Raw genomic sequence first — 22,922 nt, 5'->3', positions numbered from 1 at the left:
AAAAAATTAAAGATTCTCTTTTTCTCTACCTTTTGCATATCTTTTTATAAAAAATTAAAAAGTCATCACAAACATACTAATTTTTTTTTACATCATATTTTAGCTAAAAAACTAAAAAATTACTAAAAATATATGTTCCCAAACGAGACCTGAATCTGACTTGAAATAGCAAAAATCTTCCTCCCTCTCCTACAAAACATAGCGTCAATGATGTCCACCTGAAGCAGAGGTCATGCAATTGATAAATAAGATTTTGCATAAAAATGGAGTTACTTACCACACTAAAAGGCCTCGTTTGGGAAGCGACCCGTTTAGTCAAAAAAATTAAAAAGTCACTAAAAAAATCAAAAAGCCTACAACCCATACCAAAAAATCAAAAATTCTCTTTTACCTCTATTTTTTGCACATCTTTTCGTAAGAAGCTAAAAAACATCCCAAACATACTAGTTTTTTTTAGCTCATATTTTAGTCAAATAATCAAAAAGTTACTAACTTAACCTGTTTCCAAACGAGGCCTAAACATGGGCATGCACAAGGACGACAACAAAAGCAGATAACCTGCAAAATGCTACACGAAACGATATAGGTTCAACAGAAATGCTACAAACAATTTCATTTCCATGTTAAGCAATTGCTCTCTCAACAAAATCATGCAGTTTAAGCCCGACAACTTCAACCTTATGATAATAATTTTATCCCCTTTGTTTTGGCATGATGAAGCAGCAAAACTGATTCTTACTATTGCGTGAAGCTTTCTACTGTCAAATTACACAAAAGCTTGAAATTTATAATTTACAACAAATCAGAAACTTCAAATTGGCGACACTGACGGCAGCCATGGTAAAAGCGCTACTCATGAAGCTTTTCTCACAGAAGTAGCTGCAACTGGCTCTTCAATTGGTTCTGGTCCATCAATGGATGGTTTTATAACCGTAATAAATAAAACATTATAGAAAATGGTAAAGATAAGGAGAGCAAAAGCCAGATATGCAAGAGAAGATTCTGAAAACTTTGGCCTTTCTTCTTTTATTTGAACTCGTGCATCATCCAGCTCTGAAGCTGCAATTGTTTAGAAACAGATTAGATCAGTCCATAAGGTGTTTCCAAACAGCTTTGTGTATAACATAATAACAAAGTGACTACTAATCAAATTTCATAGTACACTAAGCCATTGTGTGCATGTTTAGTGAGATTTAGCACAGGACTCCATGAGACGAAACCATACTATTGATTCTTAATTTCATTTATTTTCCAACTTTTAGATGTTGGGTGGTTTGAGAGGGTAACTTAAAATTCAACTAAAATGAAGCAATTCAATTTTCATAGGATGTCTTTCTTTCTTTCTTTTTTTAAATTCTTTTGCCCATTCCAAACAAAAAGGATGGTAAAAATCACGATAATTCTCTTGTTATTCTAAGGAATGTATATCTTAGAAACTTGTCAATATTTTAGTAGATGAGGTATCAGCACCAATGCCAATCATCCTAGAGATCTAGTTGCAAAAAATACACGAGTTTTATGTCCTTTAACTCAAATCATAGATGTGTCACCATTGTTTAATGACATGTCATGGGAGATTTTTTAAGTTTAGACATAGCTTTCCATAGGTTAGACATTTTCTCTCAAATTTTCAGCCATTCCAAATCAGAGCCATGTACACAGGCATGGAATTAAGCACATGGGCAAACATAGCAAGAACCTATTGAGTTTTCCATCATGAAAATTAATATCAATTGTTAAAATTCACCTACTACACACCTACCACTACCACCTACTACACACTCACCTACTCCACCTACTCCTCACCTACTCCATACCTACTACACACTCACCTATTCTCTTCCCACATCCTCTCTTCTATATATAGGAATTATTGTAATATATCAATACATCAGTCAATAATACATCAATTCTAACATGGTATCAGAGCTATAAGATTTAGGCCTATATTTCTTTCTCGCCGGCGGGCAGTCGGCCGGCAATCTTGCCTTCGCTGCCCGCTGGAGTTTTCTACACATACTCACTTGACGATCTGCGTTGATTCACGATCAGACAGTCCAATTTTGTTCCTGCCCCTTTGTTTCTGCCGCCACCGAGCTCGCCGGAGAACTCCGCCATGCTGCTCTCGCTCAGTCACCGGAGAACTCTTCTGCTCAATCCTTGATGGTGTTGTCATAGCTACACGAGACCAACAAATCTAAGCCCGGCTGAGAGAGACGGGATAATTCATTTAGGAGCTGCTGTTGTTGTACATCAAAATCTTGCAACAAATCTAAGCCCTCTGCTGCAATATCTCTTGCATTCTAAGCCCGGCTGAGAGAGACGGGATAATTCATTTAGGAGCTGCTGTTGTTGCACATTAAAATCTGGCAACAAATCCAAGCCCTCTGCTGCAATATCTCTTGCATTTAAAGATGATCACAAGCGACTTGACTGAAAATGAACTGCTGTGTATGTGTTGTGGCTCTGTGTGAATGTGTGCATGAACTGCTGTGTGTTGTGTGTGGAGAACCAACCCGAGAGAGAGAAGTTGGGTGGGTTTCTCTTCTCTAAACCATGCTCCACAGGCTGTTAAAGCTCCAAACACCAAACACCAAACACCCACCTTTATTTTAATATTTCCACCCATTTATTTTAAACTTTTCTTCCACCAACCCACCAACCCACTGATTTTATATTTTATTTTATCACCCATCATTTCTTTTCACTTTTTCTTCCCACCACTTTCAATCAACTTGTCTTGCATAGCGGGAAGATTGATAAAGAAAAATATTCCAATACAACAAAGCACACCCATTCTTCTTTTATTTATTTAATCACACTCACCAAGTTTGTTTCACTCTCATTATCACATCCATACACACCGGTATCATGTTGTCTTCAACTTTCTTTTATTTATCATTTTAAAATACACCCTTATCATGTTGTTCCCCACCTTCTTTATTTTATATATATATATATATATATATATCTCTTTTTTATTATATTCTATTACTCAAACTCTCCTCCATTTGATTTTAAAATCACTTATTTTTTATTTATTGTTTCCCAAATCATTTTTCCTCCTTTTTAAATACCCCCACTTTATTTTTGAAACAATCACACTGATATTTTTCATATAATCCATCTATAAATATTTTTTTATCTATTTTCTTTCTCCCTTGTTTTCTTTCATTTTATTTTTATTTTTTCAACTCAACACTCCCCCCCCCCAAAAAAAAAAAAAAAAAAAAAAAAAACATTTTACAAACTTGTCATTTCTTCATGCCGGGGATCAACCCCGATCAGCATTTTACACCAAAAAAAAAAAAAAAAAAAACACACAAAACAACCACATTCACAGGCGGGGATTTTCTTCTCTACTCTGCCGCCGGTCTCTTCTTCTTGCCTCCGTCCTGGGCGGCCCTTGACGGTGTTGCCTCCGTGTTTCCCACTCCACCGAGCACGTTCACTCCCCCATACTCCTCCATTGCAGTGTATGGCGGACCTCCAAATCGGAACATCACGGTGGCCTTCCGCTTCAGCTCCTTGTTTTCCGCCTTTAGCACACTTATCTCTGCTCGCGCATCCTTATACATGCGTTGGAGCAGAGCCAGTTGGGCGTTTAACTGCTGCACCTCATTTGTCCTACTCTGCAGCCGGTGCGACAAGTTTGTGACCGCCGTCATGGTTTCCACACATGACTTCAAAGTATACTGATTGGCCTCAATATCAGTTTGCACCGCCATTTTTTGCTCCACCGACCGCATCGGAAAGTTCAACGGAGCAAAACCAAAGGCGCTTGGTTGAGGTTCACTGGCCACCGCACCAGTTATCTCTCTTGTTGACTCGTTGAGGTCGGGAAAGAGAGTGAGCAGATCACGGGACGAAGAGGCCATATTCTGGATAGCTGAACGGGAAGACGAGGCCATGTTATGGGTTGCTGAGTGTTTCAGAGAAGGGTTGGTTACAGAATGGCAACAGAGTGTTCCAGAATCTCTTTCTCAGAAACGGAAGAGTTTTTTCAAAGGATTTTCGACGGTTTCAGACTGGTTTGCACAGCCTCCGCCTCAACCTTGGTTAAATAGCCGAGGCAGACACGCGCATCATGCGCCTCTCGGCGCTCGCCGACAACATGGGCGCGCCTTTTGATGGCCCGTCTTTTGATGGCACGCCTTTTTATGGATTGGGCACGCCTTTTGATGGCACGCCTTTTTTGACAGATTGGGCACACCTTTTGAGGGTGCGACTTTTTAGGGGTCCGACAAGACTCTGTAAACTGTCCCGACATTGATTCCGGTTAGCTCCTTCATGCGTCCGACAAGACTCTGTAAACTGTCCCGACATTGATTCCGGTTAGTTTCTACAAGGGTCCAGCAAGACTCCGTAAACTGTCACAACAACTGTCACAACATTGTTTGCTACAACGGTCCGACATGACCCCATAAACTGTCTTCTACATCGGTCTGACACCGCCATCCGGTGTCCTCTACACCGTTATGACACCACCATACAGTGTCCTCTACACCGTTATGACACCACCATACAGTGTGCTCTACAACGTTATGACACCCCCATACAGTGTCCTCTACAACGTTATGACACCACCATACAGTGTCCTCTACAACGTTATGACACCACCATCCAGTGTCTTCACCAATGGTCTGACACGACCATACAGTGTCTCCTATCCTCTTTTATTTTTATGTATTTTCTTGTTTTGTTACTCTCTCCAAACTCAAGTTGGTTAGTTCCTATCCCCCTTGAGTTTGCGGGGGGCTGTTAAAATTCACCTACTACACACCTACCACTACCACCTACTACACACTCACCTACTTCACCTACTCTCCACCTACTCCTCACCTACTCCATACCTACTACACACTCACCTATTCTCTTCCCACATCCTCTCTTCTATATATAGGAATTATTGTAATATATCAATACATCAATCAATAATACATCAATTCTAACATCAATCATACACTATATACTAAGATGCATAATAATATCTTACACCATATCTCATGATGTAATTTTTTAAAGACGAATCAATGTTACTTTTCTTGGTTTTGATTTGGGACATAAGGATCAAGAACTATCGACTCTTTAGACGTTTACCCTAAACATGGACCTTATGATTTCTTTTCCATCAAGATTGTAACTCTTTTTGAATTCCCTCCCCAAAGTTCCAAATAAACCAAATCAAGAACAACTGTGTTCTCGTCATATTCTTCCTTTAAAAAGGGTGTTTGCACAATCTTCTAAACATAGACAAGTTTTCATACTAATTTATAGCTTCTCAAGGAGATTCCTCTTTTGAATTGATTTATAAATCAACATTAAAAACTCTCACCATGAAACCCGGTAATTCAAATTGTTAAAGTCTGGCTAGATTTCGATTTACTCCACTCTAGTTTAATTTCCTTATGTTAGATTAAGTATTTTATCTTAACGACTCAATCTTGTGATGATTTTGTAAAATATTACCAGTGTTCATAATTTTCAGGGTAAATTATGCAAATGATCCCTGTAATTTACATGATGTGTCAATTTGGTTCCTATTATTGTTTTAATTTGCTCAATTTTGTCCCTTAATTTAATGGATTGTATCATATTAATCTAATAAACAACGGCCGTTAGGTTTGGTGGACGGAAAGTTGTCACGTGCTCAAACGATATGTTAATTTGGTCCTTATAGTTTACACGATATGTCAATTTGATCCTTGTTGTTTTAATTTGCTTGATTTTGATAGGAACCAAATTGACACATGGTTTGAGTTTCCGTCCACCAAACCTAACGGCCGTTATTTATTGGACGAATATGATACAATCCATTAAATTAAGGGACAAAATCAATAAAATTAAAACAACAAGAACCAAATTGACACATCGTATAAACTATAGGGACCATTTGCATAATTTACCCTAATTTTTAATAATTTCATTAACTTCGGTATCAATCTTTCACCTTACAAACATGCCTTCTAAAGTTGTAATTGGGTATGCTTGTGCCTTTGGTTTCTCAATTTATATAACTTTGAACAGCCAATTGCTCCAATGAATAGCAATAGGTAGTTCAAATTTCTCGGTATCTACTGATCTAGTTAGCACAATCAAATTAGTGGTTCGCATCAAATAGGAATGTTTTATACAAAGTAAACTCCATAAACCAACATATGTATATATGCAAATTAAACTCCATAAACCAACATGTATACATATGCATAAATACACAAAGTTCTCACCAGTTATACTAAATAACAACATAACCAAAAATGAAATATGTGGACAGGAATTATTCTAGCCACACCCCAAATTTGAATCTACATGGTACGGGTACACTTCATTTCTGGGAACTTTTTAGGGAATTTTTTTGGTGTATACACTATAAACTTCGCTTTCAAATTATTGTTTGGGTACATGGTTTTTCTATTAAGCAAAATTAGTTAGTAGTTTCACACACAGGTTGATCATAATACATGTATATCTATTAACATCTTTAAAGCTTTGTCGGGCGTAGTTTTTTTTTTTTCCTTTCAATAATGCCCACAAAATTGCAAGTGCTCACATTTTTCCCCCTTCCAAAGCCACAATTGGATTAATTCAAGGGTTAATTACACCAACCCTCCTCTTAACTTTAGCTAATATCACTTTACCCCTCCTATTTTGATTCCTCGACTATTAAAAATGTATCACTCCCTACAGATCACACGTATTTCTACAATTTTCATAATTGAAAGTCAAGGTAAAGGAGGGTAAAGTGATATATATATATATATATATTTATCATATATCCGTTTACATGTAGCTTTCTCTCTATAAGACATGTCAGTCATTAACACCGGCAACCTTTCCGATCAAGATAACTCGTTTGGACTAGGAAAATTGTCTGAAGAGGAAGATCATCTTATTAGAGAAGCACCAAGAAAATCAAGAGCTCGGCCTTTCAGTAAGGGAGAGAAATGGAGAAGGTGGTGGATATGGAGACTGAAGCACCTAAAGAGACAACCACCATGCAAGACCCTTCAAATGCAGTGATCTCTCCACACAAATCGTTCAAGGAAGCCCTGAATACGGAAATGGAGATTATATATTTGATAGCAGAGCGGAAATCCTCTCATCAGATGAGGAAGATGGAGAACAGGGAAGCCATTCTACAATTGAAAATACCTATTCCGAACAAATGGGCATCCCCAAAGTCTCACTCCCAAAGAAATCGTGGGAAAATACTCTTATTATTAGACTCCTGGTAAAAGTATTGAGTATAAAATGCTTTGTTCTAAAGTGAAGAACATCTGGGGACTTCTAGGAGAATTTAACACCATAGATTTAGGGTGCAACTTGTTGAAATTCAATGTATAAAGAGAAATGTTGAAATTCAAAGTATAAAGAGAATTGTATTATTGATTGATGTAATGTTGATATATATTACAATGATTCATGATTCCTATATATAGAAGAGGGTGAGTGTGTAGTAGGTAAGGAGTAGGTGAAGTGGAGGTGGTAGTGGTGTAGTGGGTTAGGTTTAGTGGAGTAGGTGAGGTGGTAGTGGTGTAGTGGGTTAGGTTTAGTGGAGTAGGTTTAAGTAGGTGAAGTAGGTGGAGAGTAGGTGGATTTTAACAGCCCCCCGCAAACTCAAGGGGGATAGGAACTAACTAACTTGAGTTTGGAGAGAGTAACAAAACAAGAAAATACATAAAAATAAAAGAGGATAGGTGACACTGTATGGTCGTGTCAGACCATTGGTGAAGACACTGGATGGTGGTGTCATAACGGTGTAGAGGACACTGTATGGGGGTGTCATAACGTTGTAGAGGACACTGTATGGTGGTGTCATAACGGTGTAGAGGACACTGGATGGCGGTGTCAGACCGATGTAGAAGACAGTTTATGGGGTCATGTCGGACCGTTGTAGCAGACAATGTTGTGACAGTTTACGGAGTCTTGCTAGACCCTTGTAGAAACTAACCGGAATCAATGTCGGGACAGTTTACAGAGTCTTGTCGGACCCATAAAGGAACTAACCGAAATTAATGTCGGGACAGTTTACAGAGTCTTGTCGGACCCATAAAGGAGCTAACCGGAAGTAATGTCGGGACAGTTTATAGAGTCTTGTCGGACCCATGAAGGAGCTAACCGGAATCAATGTCGGGACAGTTTACAGAGTCTTGTCGGACCCATGAAGGAGCTAACCGGAATCAATGTCGGAACAGTTTACAGAGTCTTGTCGGACCCTTAAAAAGTCGCACCCTCAAAAGGTGTGCCCAATCTTTCAAAAGGCGTGCCATCAAAAGGCGTGCCCAATCCATAAAAAGGCGTGCCAGATATGATGGCGAGGCACGTGAGTGCCTTGGCTGGCGCGCCCGTTTGTCGTCTGGCGTCAAGTGGCGCGCGATACGCGTGGCTGCCTCGGCTATTTAACCAAGACGGAGGCGGAGGCTGAGGCTGAGGCAGAAGCTGAGACAGAAAAACTGAGAGAAACCTCTGAAAAATTCTTCCTTTGCTGAGAGAGAAACTCTGTAATACGCTGTAACACTCTGTTACCCAGAAAATGGCTTCGTCTTCCCGTGGGCTGCTCACTCTCTTTCCCGACCTCAATGAGTCAACAAGAGAGAGAACTGGTGCGGTGGCCAGTGAACCTCAACCAAACACCTCTGTGTTTGCTCCGTTGAACTTTCCGATGCGGTCGGTGGAGCAAAAAATGGCGGTGCAAACTGATATTGAGGCCAATCAGTATACTCTGAAGTCATGTGTGGAAACCATGACTGCGGTCACAAACTTGTCGCACCGGCTGCAGAGCAGGACAAATGAGGTGCAACAGTTAAACTCCCAGCTGGCTCTGCTCCAACGCATGTATAAGGATGCGCGAGCAGAGATAAGTGTGCTAAAGGCAGAAAATAAGGAGCTGAAGCGGAAGGCCACCGTTATGTTCCGATTTGGAGGTCCGCCATATGCTGTAGTGGAGGAGCAGGGGGGAGTGATCGTGCCCAATGGAGTGGGAAACACGGAGGCAACACCGTCAAGGGCCGCCCAGGACGGAGGCAAGAAGAAAAGACCGGCGGAATAGGCGAAGAAGTGAGGTCGGTGGGTGGCCGGCTGCAGAAAAGAAAACAAAGCTTTTGGTGTTGTGTGGTGGTTTGTTGTTTTTTTTTTTTTTTTTGTGTGTGTGTGTGTGTGTGTGTGTGTGTACAATTGTGATCGGGGTTGATCCCTGAGATGAATAAAGGATGGTTTGGTGTGCAAAGCTATATGGTATGAATGGAATTTGAAAAATATTAAAAATAATGTGAAAGAAAAATAAAGAAGAAATAATAAAAATATATTTGAAATCAAAATGAAAGATGGGTGAAATAAGGAAAGTGGTTTGGAGAAAATAAATAAAAATAATGGATTTTGAAATCAAACGGAGGAGAGAGAGAGTGTGGGGTACAAGATGAAGAGAGAGGGATGTCGTGTTTATACAGCAATTGGAGGATCCTTTGCACTCAAATTTGATACAGCCAAATTCCACTTCTCTCTTGTTTTTGTACCCGCAACCTGCCCAGCCTTTGCCACTTTACTGAAAGCACCATTCAACCAAGCTGATCCTGCAGTCACATACCTGCTTGATTTGACAGCCGATCCCGTGTCATTAAGTTTCCTCTCTGCCGCCATCAATGCTGCTGTTGTCTTATCTGACACCTGAAGCTTTGGATCCACTGACTTCATTTTCTCATTCACAACTGAAATTCCAACCGTTAATTTCTCCGTAAGACCAACTCTCCTATCAAAGGAGATGACTTTGGCGGATGCACTGGCAGACAACCGGTGTTTCTCATCAAATGCTCTAGCCTTGTTCATGGCATCTTGGCTGATGGCTGAACCTTTTGCTAGCATACTGGAAACAACAACTTGAGCTTTACTTACATACACTCTTCCGTTGCTAGGAGAACTAGATTTTTTCTCAGAACTTGGTGAAAGATTTTCCGGAGTCAGGCTCACAACAGTGTCTGCCATCCTTACTTCCCTAACATCATCTTTTGGAACATAGTTCTTAGCAGCAATTATACTAACAATTTGGTCCATGATTGTTGCTCCCGATAACAGCAACGCAATTTCAAGGGCTTTTGGATCTTTGAATGTAACAAATGCAGTCTTTGATTGCCCTGTATCTCTGCGGATCTCAATGTGTTCAATATCCCCAGAAAATGAGAAAAACTCATGAATCTCTCTTTCACTGGCTAGATCTGAAACGTTCCCTACTTGTACTGTTCTAGTCTGCATTGCGAAACCCAGAAGTGATTATCCCTGAAAAGTCTCTCTGTTTCAGAGTAATCTAGGTAGTTTTGCAGGGTGGGAAAGAATTTGAAAAAAACGAAGAGGAACGAGAGGCGACAAGTTGGACCAGAGAGGAGTGGAGAAGAGGTTTCAATTGGTTGAGGTCTGGCGGGCGGTTAAGGCAAGGTTGCCGCCCGCCAGAAGGCGAAGAGCACCAAGAGCTTAACCTATAGCTCTGATACCATGTTGAAATTCAATGTATAAAGAGAAATGTTGAAATTCAAAGTATAAAGAGAATTGTATTATTGATTGATGTAATGTTGATATATATTACAATGATTCATGATTCCTATATATAGAAGAGGGTGAGTGTGTAGTAGGTAAGGAGTAGGTGAAGTGGAGGTGGTAGTGGTGTAGTGGGTTAGGTTTAGTGGAGTAGGTGAGGTGGTAGTGGTGTAGTGGGTTAGGTTTAGTGGAGTAGGTTTAAGTGGGTGAAGTAGGTGGAGAGTAGGTGGATTTTAACACAACTATTTTCTATTTAAATTCTCTAAACCAGAAGACTATACACAGGAGGGCCTTGGGTAATCATGGATCATTACCTCACGGTGAGAAGGTGGGAACCCAATTTCAAACCATCGGAAGCTTTTGAAACCACGACCGCAGTATAGGGTCGGTTTCCAGAGCTTCCGATTGAGTATTACGAGGATAAAGTCCTTTTTGCGATTGCCAAAACTATAGGCAAATCTCTCAAAATTGACTGGACAACTACCATAGCTACCAGGGGCAAATTTGCTAGGATTTGTGTGGAACTTGATCCCCGTAAACCGCTGAGACCCAAATTCATCCTAGAAGATAAGTGCTACAACATTGAATATGAATCTCTGCATTTGTTCTGCTTTCTTTGTGGAAGAGTTGATCATTGGAAAGAAGCTTGCAGATTCAAGGCACCAAATGCACAACCGGCGGCAAAAAACCTAGCCGTTTCCGACAAAGGGGTCATTGTCACACAGAAGACACCAAACAATGGTAACCTAAATCAAGTCAGAAAGGAAGAGAAGGAATTTGGCCCATGGATGCTAGTAACCAAACGCACCCGTAGAACAACCCAAACCAAGAAAAAGCAAGATCCAGCTGGTCTAACCCCAAAACCTAATAGATTTAAATATTTAGAAGAGGGCCAAGATGGCCATGAGGAATACACCAGAGGACGAAAAACCACAAGATCAAGGCAATAAAAGGTCTAAGATGAGCCCAACATTCAAATAGGCCCAAATCAATCAAAGGATAATAGACGTAAGACCAAAATTGGTCCAGTTCAATATAAAACAACGGAACTAGAATCCAAAGCAAGACATAATCCAGTAGGAAGATGTTGGAAGCCAGCTCATCTCACCATTACACAGAGCTTAGATCAGAAACATGTGACAGTGATCAGAAAAGGAGCACCAGAAGCACCATTGAGCATCAAACACAAGAAGGACCAACTAACATGATTTGCACTTTGGAAAACTCAACACACAAAGAAGACTTAACCATGGTAGAGATTAAGTACATAGATAAAACTACCAGAGACACCAACCACTGAATATACCATTAATCACCTCACATAGGATCTCTTGAACAAAGAATCAAAGCCTCCAGTCCCAGGTGAGCTAGACAATGGAGAGAAAAAAGAACAAAGAACCAGACAAACCGAGGAAGGAAATGCAAGAACATTGAAACTAGAACGGTTCAATGGGACTATTATGAGATCCCAAGAACGAAGCAACTCACCTTGTCGCTTTCATTTGGTGAACAAAACAAATCCGATTGACCATTGAGCCACAATGGAAGGCAAGACCAGTGAAGGTATCTCACTCAATTCAGATGGCCTCCATGAGATCTGTGGAGGACGATCATCAAAGGATTCATAGTATTATCAAGGACCTGGTAACTAATACACCCCTCCCCTTTCCCTCTATGGATCTATTAAAAATTCTCTTCTGGAATTGTCGCGGCGCCGGTAATAACACCTTTAAGCATAACCTAGCTGAAATTATTCGTTCACACAAACCTGAAATTATGGTTCTGATGGAAACAAAGGTAGCTTTTAGTAAAATGGGAAATTTTTTCAACAGATTGGAATTCACAGCATCAACCATTGTTGACCCCATTGGCAAGGTAGGTTGTATTTGGTTTGTTTGGGACACCAATCAAGTTAATGTTAGAGCATCTTCAGTCAGTCCTCAGGTCATCCACGCCACCGTGCACAAAGAGGACTATGAGGAATGGGTCTTAACAACAATCTATCCTAGCCCAAATCCCACACTTAGAGGAGCACTGTGGGATAAACTAGAGACAAAAACGGAAAACATGGAAAAGCCTTACTTGGTGGCAGGAGATTTCAATGATTATGGTAGCCAGAGTGAAAGAAGGAGTTTCTCTACAAGCTAAAGCTCTTCGAGAACCCAGAAATTCCTTGATAGGGTCCACAACTGCAAACTGTTAGACTTGGGAAGTTTTGGACCCAAAATGACGTGGACAAACAATAGGCAAGGCCTGGCTAACACCATGGAGAGACTTGATAGAGCTATGTGCAATGAAGATTGGAGGATTCTGTTTCCTGAAGCTATTGTTAGAGTGCTCCCCATAACATATTCAGACCACTCTCCATTGGTAGTGTACACTCAAGGTATGCATTCCCATAACCCCTTAAATAGACCTTTCATGTTTGAAGCTGCTTAGATGTCTCACCCTGGCCTTATTGAGGTGGTTAAATCCTCATGGAATGATATGAATAACAACCTCCTAGAGTCCACGGCTGAGTTCACTCTTCGAGTCTCAGAGTGGAAGAAGGAGGTCTTTGGAAATATTTTTAAAAGGAAGAGACTTTTACTTGCTAGGATTGAAGGCATCCAAAGAGCTCTAACCAACAACTTCTCACATAATTTATAGATCTTAGAAAAAGACCTCATTAAATAGTATAATGTAACGCTATTTCAAGACGAAACGCTTTGGTTTCAAAAATCTAGATCTAAGTATATCTCCCTTGGAGATATAAACACCAAGTTTTTCCATGTATCTACAATCAACAAGAGGAGGAAAATTAAGATAAATGATCTCAAAAATAATGATGGGAATTGGATCACGGACAAAGAGGGAATCAAGACCATCATTTTAGATTACTTCTCAAACCTCTTCAGAAGAGCTGATACTCAAAGTCTAGATCATTGGAAAAATATAGCCCTCACCTGTTTTACTAAAGAAGGGAATGATGAATGCATCAAACCCATATCCAGCCTTGAAATCCTAAAAGCTATTAAGAATATAGGTGCCTTCAAAGCACCAGAAAAAGATGGCATGCAAGCCATCTTTTATCAAAAGTATTGGAACATTGTGGGTAAATCTGTTTACAACTTTGTTACTGATTGCTTTCATAATAATAAAGTCCCTAATAAAGTTAATGAGACCCTGATTGTGTTGATTCCGAAAGTTGAAAACCCTGAGAATATCAAACAACTTAGACCTATAAGTCTATGTAATGTCTCCTATAAGATAATTACCAAGCTTATTGTGGGTAGAATAAAACCTCTTTTGGATAACATCATTTGCCCTAACCAAAGCAGCTTCATCCCTAGGAGAAACACAACTGATAATATCATTATCACCCAAGAAATCCTCCATACTTTGAGAAATAAAAAAGGTAAAAGGGTGGTATGGTTTTTAAGATAGATTTGGAGAAGGCCTATGATAGACTATCCTGGGACTTTATTAGGGACACCTTGCATGAATTCAAACTCAATGATGAATGGGTGGGTCTGATTATGAATTGTATCACCAATAACAAATCTTCTATCCTCTTGAATGGTGAGATCATGGAAGGGCTTCAGATTGAGAGAGGACTTAGACAAGGAGACTCACTTTCGCCTTACATTTTTGCGCTTTGCATGGAAAGATTATCAAACATGATAAATAGTAAAGTTAGAAAGGGCTCTTGAAAATGTATCAAAGCATCTAAAAATAGTCCTCCTTTATCCCATTTGTTTTTTGCCGATGACCTTATCCTGTTTGCCAAAGCTGACCATACAAATTGTGAAACCATTATGGATGTCCTCAATGAATTTTGTGAGGTCTCAGGGCAGAAAATTAACCACTTGAAATCCAAACTTTTTGTATCCCCCAATATCCCTTGCAACAAAGCCGGAGCCTTAAGTGCCCAAAGTGGAATACCCCTCAGCCAAGACCTGGGAAAATATTTGGGGTCTCATCTTCTTCACAGAAGGGTCAACAAGAACTTATTCAATGAGACTATTGAGAAATTGAAATCTAGACTCTCAGGGTGGAAAGCTAGAAATCTCTCTCAGACTAACACTCATCCAGTCACTTACATCTGCTATCCCCAGCTATAATGTGCAAACCATGGAGCTCCCTAGGAAAGTTTGTGACAAAATAGACAAAATCAATAGAAATTTCCCATGGGGTGATACTGAAAACAGCAAGAAAGTTCATTTAGTCAACTAGGATATTGTGTGCAAGAGCAAAGAAGATGGTGGACTTGGAATTAGAAAAGCTAGGGACAAAAACTCAGCACTCCTCACCAAACTTGGGTGGAATATCCTAAGTGACAGCAATAAACTCTGGTGCCAAATCCTCCAATCAAAATATTTGGATAAAAGTTCCTTTTTCAGTTGGCCTCAAAAGAAGCATTGCTTTCTTTTTGGAATGATTGGTGGTGTGGGAAACAGCCACTAGCCCAAGCCTATAACAACACTCATATTAATGATTTAGACAAGATTAGTTCTGTACTTGATGACGAAGGGAACTGGAACACTGCTATTCATGTTAACCTTGTTAATCGGCAGGACCTCCAAGAGATCCTCAAAATCTATAGGCCTACATATGTGACCTATACTGAAACTCCCTCTTGGATTGGGTCCTCTAATGGCAATTTTTCCACAACGTCTGCATATAAAATCATCACTGACCAGGAAAGGAATGGTAGAGAATGGAAATGGCTCTAGAAAATTAAAATTCCCCAGAAATTAAAATATTTCCTATGGCTTACTCTGAGGGGAAGATTGCTTACTAACTATCTGCGGCTTGTGAGGAACATGGCAACTTCAGATCTTTGTCCTAGGTGTGGGCTCTTCAGTGAGGATATGAGCCATCTCCTCAGGGATTGTGCTAAATCCAAAGAAATTTGGACTGAAATTATGAACCATAACTGGTGGGAGCTAGGATGTGGACAGCCTTCGTTTGAATGGATTTCTTCCAATATGAAAAATAAAATGTTATTTTCAGGAACAAATGGTACCTCATTTTTATTGTAACTCTTTGACAGATTTGGAAGGATCGCAACAAATTGTTTTTTGAAAACTTATCTAACTCCATTCAAACTAATCTCAAGAACATAAGGAATTATGTTCAAGAGATTGAACAGGCTTTCCAATCTCCTCTCCACCCCAATTCATCCCAACCTAGACTAATTAATTGGTGTTTCCCATCTATAGATAAACTCATGCTTAATACATATGGATGTTCTAGAGGAGACCCAGGTCAGGCTGGTTATGGAGGACTGCTACGTGATGAAATTGGCACTGGGATATGGGGCTACTATGGCAAGATAGGACACTGCTCAAGCTTGGAAGCTGAACTGTGGGCCATCTACAGGGGCCTTACCATCCTCTTCCAAAAAGGCAAAATGGATGTGGAGATTGAGACAGATTCTGAATAGGCCACAAACCAACTCCAAGATGGCCCTAGCCACAACTCCCCTCACAAGGCTATTATTGAGGATGCAAAATTTCTATTGAAAAGATACAATTGCTCTCTCAGTCACACCTTTAGGGAGGGAAACAGAGTTGCAGATAAGCTAGCAAACATGGGAGTGGCCCAAGATGAACATTTGGTAATATTGGAGGATCCACCAGATGAAGTTAGAACTTTGGTCATAGATGATATGACTGGAGTGAGTATTGTGAGGGACTAATCCTCCAGTGTTGTAATGCTACTTTAACAGTTTATGTTTTCAATTTCAATTGAATAAAAAATAATTTAAAAAAAAAAAGGGTAAAGTGATATTTGTTAATAAATGAAGACGGATCGTGTTTGGTTAGACTAAAAACAGAGTGAAATATCATTCAATCAAAAATATTCATTATCATGTTTGGTTAGACTAAAAACATAATGACAAAAACATTATAAAAACATTAATAATTTCATCTTAACCATTCCATTCCATTTTATCTCATTATAATGAACCAAATATAACATTAATTTAAAACTTCACATCAGTAAATAATTACAAAACAGTTTTCAAATTCAACCCACCTTCTTCTTCATTCATCAAATCATCCACGAAGTTTAGATTGCAAACACAACTATATATATATATATATATAGACACACACACACACACACACAGAGAGAGAGAGAGAGAGAGAATACCCCTTATCTTGGGACGGTTGATTGGTTTGTTGGAGAGAGATTGAAGCTGTTCGTCAAGCTTTCTAAGGGATTCTCGGGCCTTATCTGGGTCAACCTCGAACTCTGACTCTTTCTCCACTGCACGGCACACATGAAAGTTGAGGTTGATTCTTCTTATTCTTCTTCCCCTTTTCTTGATGAGTTTTTCACCACCATCATCATCATCATCAAAACGAGAGGATGGTATTCGTATTCTACACTTTCTGATGAGAGAAAAAGTATGATTATCTGATAATGGGTGTGCCTCAATACACAAAAAATTCTGATGAACGACACGAAACATTTGAAAAACGAAGCAATTCTCACTCCAGACCAGAGGTAGAATTGGAAAAAGGAAACGAAACGAAACGATAATACTACGACTCTACGAGTGGACGCACAGCACAGAGTGTACCCAAAACTAAAGTTCAATTGGGGGTGTTTGTTTCTGTTTTTCATAGTCAATTTAGGACTTTTAGTTTGAAAAAGTTATTTTAGATCGTGTAGTTAAATTTATTTTAAATAATTTTTAATTTTAATTATTTATTTTAACTTTAAAAAGTTGATTCTAACAAGTTGTTCACTTTTTTCTTCTAATTATCAGCTTCTGCTGTAGATACGTTAATTTATGGTTATACCTTTAAATTTTTTTATTTTTTATTTTTTTAAAAATTAAAAAAAGACTCAAATGGACTATAGATTATTATTATTATTTTTTTATGAGAAATGTAGACAAACAAAAAATAAAAATTAATTAAAAAAACTATTTCACAGCTTATTTAACAAACACTACTCAGCAACTTAAATTTATAATCTAACAGCTACACCAAACAGATTAACAATTTCTGATTAAAGTCATAATCTATAATCTGTTAAGTTATAATCTATAAGCTGTTTTAACAGCTACACCATATTAAGGTTAAGTTTGGCGAGTTAAAAAAAAAAAGTTAAAAAAATATTTTAAAAGTTAAAAAGTTATTATTATTTATCAAAAGTCAAAAAGTACAGCTGCACAAATCTCAATCCTAATTTTTTCCTGAATAATAATTTATACAATTTTTTAATACATATTTTTTTATAAAAAGTCAAAAAATTAACCCAAACATCCATATTTTTTCCCTCAACTTTTTAGTTTAAAAAGATAAAAAATACACTTATTTATAACACCTCAAACAAGCCCTTAACTATATTTTGCACCAGTATTTTATATTAAAATTTCCAACTTCAGTCCTTATAATTTTAATTTGAATAATTTCAACGCCACATTTTTAATTTTGTTACAGAGTTGTTCCTCTTTTGTTTACCATTAGAAAATTTTGATCCAAAAATGTATCACGTACAAAATTAGAAGGCTCAAAATAAAATTTAAAATAAATTATAGGAATCAGAGACCACTCTTAAAATTAAAAGTCCTCCTTTGGGATGAATTAAAAAAGCTAATTTATTAGCTTATTTAAGTTATATATTATCTTTCTATTTTTTACATAATTTTTTTATAATAAATAAAAAAATAAATTATAAGCTATATCCAAAACAAAATTAAAGTGACACTTTGATTAAAGTACATAAACTAATGGCATAATTTATCTTTACGCTAAAATTTTAAAAATATAAAAATGCCTACAAATTTAACATAATTATATCACACTATCTTAATATTTTATTTCATATGACACTTAAACCAATTTTAAAAGGAAAAAATTTATCAACATGTTCACTGAAAAAAAAAACTTGTAGTGAATCAATTATTAGGAAAAATTGATAAGTTTAACTCAAACCCAGGAAAAAAAAATCATATAAATAAAAAATTAATAAGTGTGTTTGGTTTCAGTTTTTTTAATTTAATTTTTTGAAAGTTAAGTTTTTTATTTTTCGTATTTTTTTTATTTTTAGTAAATATTTTAAAAAATTAAAGCATTTTTTTACCTTTTTATATGCATATTACTTAGATGTATCTAAAAAGTAAATTTTTTATGAAAAAATATTTTAAAATTTTAATAAATATACAAAAATACAAAAAAATATGCCAAATTTTCTTTTTCCTTTTTTTGTATTTTTGATATTTAGTGAATTTTTTAAATATTTTTTCACGAAATTATACTTTTTAAGTGTATTTATGTTAAACGTGTCTAAATTTTTTTAAAAAAAATGCTTAAAATATTAAAAAAATCAGTAAAAATAAAAATATACAGAAAACAAGAAAGTATAATTTTCTGGAAAGTATTTTCAAAAAACTAAAAATAACTATGGTAAATATTATTATTCTTGTTATATCTTACTTCATATTTGTTTGTTTGTTTGTTTATTTATTTGTATTTAGGCCTAGTTTGGGCTGTTTAAAAAAAAAAATTAAAAAGTTAAAAAGTTACAAAAAAATGTAAAAAAATCATCACTATTCACAAATTATAAATATAAAAAAATTAATATACATAATATTTTAATACAAACTTACTTTACACGATTCTAGGTACTAACGTGAAAGGAAAGAATGAATAAAAAAAAAGATTACATATATATATTCACTAAGTTAGATTGTAATGTTGGGCCCGTGGGAGCCCATCACGGGTCCCGTTTTGATAATCCGAACCGTTCAATATGTAGAACTCGTCCAGTACTATATGCTTGTAAAAAATCATGTTGATCGGATATCGCTAATTATGTAATCAAATCAGTTTTGTATAAAAAATGGATGGTATTATAGTTAACAATTGACAAAAAATTAACACGATTAGATAGCTATCGATATTCAATTAACATTATTTTTTACAAGCATATAGTACTCGACGAGTTCTACATATTCAATGGTTCCGATTAGCAAAACGAGACCTATGGTGAGCCCTCAAGGGCCGAACAACAGCGTCCGATTCAAGCTCAAAAAAAAAGGCAATCATTTCCCATCTCCTAACCACCCACTACACTGCTCAACCGGTACGGCCTACTTCACTAACTTCTATTATACACTTATTTATACAATTTTTTTCGTAAAAAGTCAAAAAGTTAATCCAAACATTCATATTTTTTTTCTCAATTTTTTAGTCAAAAAAGATAAAAAATACATTTATTTAGAACACCATAAACAACCCCTACGTTAATGCTTTTACTATATTGATTATTTAACTTTGACTGAAAAAAAATTCGCCAACAAAGTTTATTATTATTTTGTTTTTCTATTTATATATCGCAGTTATAAAATTTTTAATCAAAATCAATCAATAGTTGAAAATAATTGATAAAGTATAAAAAAAAATTGTAATTTGATTTTCTAGATTATTATTTAAATGAATTATTATATATATACTCTTATATATTTCTCACTTTCAACCCAATTTATATAAAAATTAATAACTGAAATATTAATTATGAAAAATGTGTATATTTTAAGTGATTCAAAATAGATTATAGTAATTACATCGTTGTGTTCGTATCTATAGATAAAAAAATAATTAAGTTTATTAATGATTAATATTAATAATACTAAATTTTTTACTAAATAAATAATTAAATGTCTCGTGTAAAATAAAATTTAAAATCCATAATATTTTCTTACTTAGGTTTCAAATACCAAGAAAAGTTAAAAGTAATTTACAAATTATTATTTCTTAAAATAAAAGTAATGCTAGGCCATCACATGCAATGATTTTTGATAATTTGACCCATATATCCGAACCCGGAGTAGGTCTCCAGATTAGAAGGGTGTGCGGTATAGTACGGTTCAGCTAATTTGAATATAAAATTATAAATTAAATAGTAGATTGTCAAATAATTAAATTATGATTTTAACAATTTGGGACAAATTAATAGATTGAAAAATATTTTTAACTAATTATCAAGTATTTACAAAAAATATAATACTAATTTGCATAACATTTTTTATAGGGAGTTTTTTCCATAAATCCATCTTTAATTACTTATGTTCCATTCAATTCATATTTTTTTTTTGACTATTCTATTAGGTCCTATTTGAGATAAGAAGACCAAAATACCCTTTTCATCTACTTATGTTTTATTTAGCTCATATTATTTTCTTATGTTTCAATAAATCCTATGGGTGACATAATTACCAAAATATCCCTAATGTGAATCTTCACACCGTCAATGTGAATGTTCATATCGTCAATGTGTAGGGGTCCGGCCCATGTACAATGTGAATATTCACATTGACATGTTAACATTCACATTGATAGGAGTGTAAAATTAGCCCGCGGCCCGGGGTGAGCCCGGTCCAGCCCCTGTCAATGTGAACATTCACATTGATAGGACTGTAAAATTGGCCCGCGGCCTGTGGGCGGCCCGAAGCTCGCCCGTTGCCAGGGCGGGCCCAGCCCGTTGATAATGTGATTATTCACAATGACGTGTTAACATTCACATTGATCAGAGTGTAAAATTGACTCGCGTCCCATGGGCGGCCCGGGGCGAGCCCGGCCCCGCTCATGATAATGTGAATATTCACATTGACATATTAACATTCACATTGATAGGAGTGTAAAATTGGTCCGCGGCCCGTGGGCGGCTCGAAGCCCGCCCGCTGCCTATGGTGGGTCCGGCTCGGCCCGTGACAATGTAAATGTTCACATTGACATATTAACATTCACATTAATATGAGTGTAACATTGGCCCGCGGCCCGAAGATGACAACCTCGGGTCGTGCCGATTGGCCTAGGCCTAGGCTCGAGCTTAGGCCGGGCTTGGGCGAGCCTGACCATTTTTTTTAAATTCTTTTTATTTTTTTCTACCAAAATTTTATTATTTTTGTAACAACCCTCGTCACTATTTACCGATTAACCACTGATTACTGCTAAACTGAGACTGATTATGATTGGTAACTGAATTGATTGAAGTACTGAACTGAATGGCTGAAATCTGGAACTGAATTGATTAAGTATATCTGTTTAATTGTATGTCTATCTGTTGACTGTTTGATTATCTGTTCATGCCTTTGTGTTTAAATTGCGAATTGAAGGCCTTATCAGGGACCGAATCTGAAATTGATTGATGATTTGTGACCCTTAGAATTAATGTGATTTGGTACGATTAAATTAGGTTAATTATTGATAAATTGCACAACTTAGATTTAATTGCAATATTGTCATCCTTAGTGCCCACTACCTCAACATATTGAGCCTTGTACACAATTAGACAAACTTTTCCTCAGCCTCATTTGAGCACAAAACCGATTTAGAGAGAGAAGGAGTTAGAGAATTGATGTGTTCTTGAGGGATTTGCTTGGAATCTTGAGGATATTGTAGAAAACTTGCAACATTGAGCCTCCATACCTTTAATTCAAGACTTAGGTAAGGATTTCACCTTCTCATTGTTGAATTCGAGCTAGTCCTTGCATGATTCATGTCTAATTGAGGAGCTAAGTCATAATTTAGTTCCAACATGTTGAATTATAGCTTAATTCATGCATGCATGTTTGAATTGTTGAGTTGTGAGTTGATTTCATGGTAAAATGTTACATGCATGTTCATATTGTGTTTAAGTCCACGATTTCATCTTGTCCTTGGAAGAATTGGCTCATTAGAGCATGAAATTGAAGCTTTGAAATTGTTTAAATTCATGCATGTTATGTTTGATTTATGTTCATGAAAATTGGTTTCAAATTGAGTTGAATTGATCTTCCTTTTGGGCCTTGATTTTACAAATTGAGCTTTGAATCATGTTATTCTATGTATTTACAAATGTTTTCCAGGAAAAAGGGCCCAAAGGAATTGGTTTTAATGCATTTGAACTTGGTTTGAGCTTGGAAGTTCAAATTTGAAAATTTCAGATTTTGAACTCCCGCTCGAGCGGGGGAAGTGGCGCTCGAGCGGGAAATTCGTGCTCCCAGTACTTTACACTGTTTTGATGTCCGCTCAAGCGGAATAATTGACGCTCGAGCGGGACCTTGTGTCTCACGCTCGAGCGGCTATCGAGCGCCCATTGAGCGTGATTTTCACACATCCAGTACTTTTGCCCTGTTTTGCAGAACGCTCGAGCGGGTAAGTCTACGCTCGAGCGGAAACCTTTGTCTGCATGTTCACTCGAGCAGAGTAACCTACGCTCGAGCGTGACCCTTGTTTTCTGAAAATTCTGAAAATGCTTTTAAAGTGCATCTTTGCATCCTTATCTCATCATAGGCATTATTAGACCTAGTTTAAGGCATCTTAATGAGGATATAGATGTAGAACCACACCGAGGCAAATTAGGGATTAAGTTAATATTTTCCCAACTGTGTAGCTTAGCGTGTGTTCAATTTG

At 37.0% G+C, this 22,922-nt stretch overlaps 1 non-coding gene and 1 pseudogene across 2 annotated transcripts; both read right to left on the bottom strand.

The window, feature by feature from the left end:
• Positions 1-587: 587 nt before the first annotated feature.
• Positions 588-17,145, bottom strand: LOC114312262 (uncharacterized). Its single transcript, XR_014345675.1, has 2 exons — positions 16,666-17,145; positions 588-1,059 (listed from the first exon to the last, which is right to left on the bottom strand). It is a non-coding gene; the product is annotated as an uncharacterized LOC114312262 (transcript).
• On the bottom strand, positions 9,288-10,370 carry LOC145804080 (binding partner of ACD11 1 pseudogene; annotated as a pseudogene). The gene has a single exon (XR_014345674.1). The product of XR_014345674.1 is annotated as a binding partner of ACD11 1 pseudogene (transcript).
• Positions 17,146-22,922: the final 5,777 nt, after the last annotated feature.

Source organism: Camellia sinensis, chromosome 12, assembly GCF_055761805.1.
Source record: "Camellia sinensis isolate YWXY chromosome 12, ASM5576180v1, whole genome shotgun sequence".
In the NCBI taxonomy this organism is placed as follows: domain Eukaryota; kingdom Viridiplantae; phylum Streptophyta; class Magnoliopsida; order Ericales; family Theaceae; genus Camellia; species Camellia sinensis.
Note: the sequence above shows the minus strand (reverse complement) of the source record. Positions and strands in the feature narration are given on the sequence as shown.